Source organism: Phyllostomus hastatus, unplaced genomic scaffold (genome assembly GCF_019186645.2).
Source record: "Phyllostomus hastatus isolate PE091 unplaced genomic scaffold, TTU_PhHast_1.1 phas_scaffold_129, whole genome shotgun sequence".
Taxonomy (NCBI): Eukaryota; Metazoa; Chordata; class Mammalia; order Chiroptera; family Phyllostomidae; genus Phyllostomus; species Phyllostomus hastatus.
In genome coordinates this window covers 33,883,769-33,887,060 of record NW_025334009.1, presented here as the reverse complement: position 1 = coordinate 33,887,060, position 3,292 = coordinate 33,883,769, and positions in this window count along the sequence as shown.

Here is a 3,292-nt window from a genome sequence, read left to right as displayed (position 1 = left end):
AAGAAATATAAGCCCTGGCTGGTGTAGCTCAGTGGATTGAGCATGGGCCTGCGAACCAAAGGGTCAAGGTTCAATTCCCAGTCAGGGCACATGCCTGGGTTGCAGGCCAGGTCCCCAGCAAGGGGCACATGAGAGGCAACCATACATTGATATTTCTCTCCTTCTCTTTCTTTCCCTTCCCCTCTCTCTAAAACTAAATAAACTCTTAAAAAAAGAAATAAAAAAATAAGAGTTCAATTTTAAAAAAGAAATATAGAAAGCTAACATTACTTTTAATAAAACTTCAAAGCAAAACATGAATTGTAGCAAAGGCTTTATATATAAGCAAAGGGCAAGTACACTTAGGTGGTGGAGGTAAGGGAGAGCAGCAGAATGAATTGGAGAGAGGTAGTGTCTGTAGGAGAGACTGAATTTGTGAAGCTCTGTCAGAATGGAAAAGAGGCTGCTTGAAGGACAGAAGGGAATAATATCAAGGACAGAATGTTTCAAGAAAAAAAAACACCTTAGGTTGAAGGTGTTTTAGAACTATTCCAGTTCTTCCATAATCCTAGTTCAGGCTGTGATTACAGGTGATGTCACTGAAGTTAACCACCTGAAAATTCCTGGCTATGGAAATCCTTCTTACTTCTACTACAAAAGCAGAATTGAAAGGGTCTTATATATCTATTTTTTAAAAGAATGTGATTTATTTATTTTTAGAGAGAGGGGAAGGGAGGGAGAAAGAGAGGGAGAGAAACATCAGTGTGAGAGACAAACATCAATCGGTTGCCTCTCATGCACTCCAACCAGGGACCAAACCCGTAACCTGGACATGTGTCCTGACTGGGAATCAAACTGGTGATCTTTTGCTTTGCAGGACGATGCCCAATTGAGCCACACAGGTCAGGACAGGTCTTATATATCAAAACAAAAGTTTTCATTCATGTTTAGGACCACTCCTGGGGGACCCCGGGGAAACTAACTGTTAATGCCACAGTGATAAAAAGGCAAATAGACTTATTCTATGTAGCAGTTAAACCTTTCACAAACTATTTATCCCTTTGTTCCCTTCAGTTCCCTTACCTATATCTAAGAATACCAGCGACAACTCACTCTCAGAGCTGTGGAGAGGATGGCTGCAGAGCTCATAGCTAAGTGTCTGATGTGTAAGGAGGACTTGATAAGTAGTCATCATCATCTTCTTCACAATCTTCATCATCATCACAATTATTATGAAACAGCATAACTGAACTGACTGTGACCATCTCCATAACATAATACATTGTGTATCATTTGGCATCAGTCTCTTCAATCTAGAACTCCTTGTCTCTCACCTGGTACTTTGCCATTCCTACACCTTGCCAAGCAAGAATCTCCTCCTTGTGGTAAATATTGCCAGTTCAAACCTTCCAAAAAACTTTTCCTTTTAAAACCAATGAATTAGGCTCATATTTGAAACTAAACTATTGCCAGATAAATTCTCAAAAAACTTTAGGCACAGTGTTGGTCAGAAATGGACCTGTGTGTCAGTTCTGGCCAGCTTAACCGTCATTTATTCAAGCAGAGTTGACTCGTTGATGAGATATTCATCATCTTGGCTCCCAAGTCCTACAGGCCATCAAAGATATTCTGATGTTAAAGATATCACTATTTTAATGATCCCTGCTGAAGAGTATTAAAAAAAAAAAGCTGTGCTTTCAGGCCTTAAGACTTATTGCTTGTATTTTCACAGTTTTCTTAAAGTAAAAAGGGGTGTTGTGGAAAATGATAAAATTTATCATTTATAGCGAAATATTAATGTAGCAGCAGGAGATTCGATGAGGCCATCTATCTATGAGCATTCAGACTTCAAAGGAAGCATAAACACGAAATTAATGGTTTGTCTAGTGTAAGAGACAAATAAATGCAAATGTGGGCTCATTAATATCAAGTGGATGACTTCTTGGTTTATGGGGTTTGGATTGATTTTGTCAAAGGCCAATAGATTTATTTTTAAAAGTCTTTGAAATTTAGCATCCATACACCCATTATTGAGAGAAATAAAACTCCCAGCACTCCTGGATGGCCTCTCTTCCTCCTCCTCCTCTCCCCCTTCCTAGATGTTGCTTTACTGAGATAAAGTTCTTACATTAGGACTTACTTTCACACTGAAATATGTCCCTTGTAGGAACTGCTATAAATGTCAGCATTTTCCACAGCATTAGTTTATGGGCAGAGTGAATTTTAATGGCATCATAATCTCATGGCAATCAATTGCAGTGCATGGGAAAAAAAGCGCTGGGGGTGCCCATTAAATGGGCTTTGCATCACTTTTAATGCTCCAAAATCTTGAAGTCTCTCCCATCTTCCCTGTTTGTCTACAGACAGAATAGTTTTTCTCTTTCTCCCCCTGTTTTAGGCTGAAGTAGCATTAAACACTTTTATTTACCATTTAATTATCTGACAAAGAGAGAAAAAAATCATTTTTTCTCTTTCATTTGAATAAGATCATGAGTCTGTTGGTTCTGATACAAGACAGAAAACCAAAGCGGGAGTTTTGGTGGGGTTTTTTTTCCCCCAGCTCTTTCAAGATGTTCAAGTGCCTCTGCTGTGGTAAAAATCTAGCTTTTGTGGTTGTCAAGTGGTCCTGAATGGAGTGACCCAGACATTGACCCAGGAACTGGCAGACAGAGGCTCTCTCCTGCTCTTTCTGAGCTTCTGTTTTATGTCCATGTCCAGTTCTACCTCCAACTCCAGTGTTATTTCCATGTCTATTTCTACTTATCCCATATCTGAATTTTGAGCATAGACAGTATATGGGTAATCATAATTATTTAAAGTGGATTTTCCATTCTTCCTCTTTTTCTTCTTTTCCTCCTTCTTCCTCCTCTTACTCCTCTTCTTCTGTACTTAGTTTTGCACCTTCAAGAGATTACATGTTTTTTTTTCAGAAACTGCGTTTCTTAAACATTTCACTGCATTTTCTTACCTCAATATCTCTGACCCTTCATGAGGATTTATGTGCACAGTGAATTTGAAAATGTGGGACTAATATAACTTTTTGAAAATTAAATTGTAAAGTCAACACATGTTGAATAAGAACAAAGATCTACAAGGTAACCATGCAAAGGAGAAGTCTCTGAGGCTAGCAGAATGAACTGCAACCTGATTTAGTGCATTCACCAATTAATAATGAACAAATGTGTCAATTAGATGGTCAGGTACAGAAGTGCAGATAAAGGAAAACTAGAGAAACAAATTTTTGTGTTTCCATTCCAGCCAAAGGATGGAAGCAACAATTTCTACAATGAAATGACTATATCAGATATAGGAG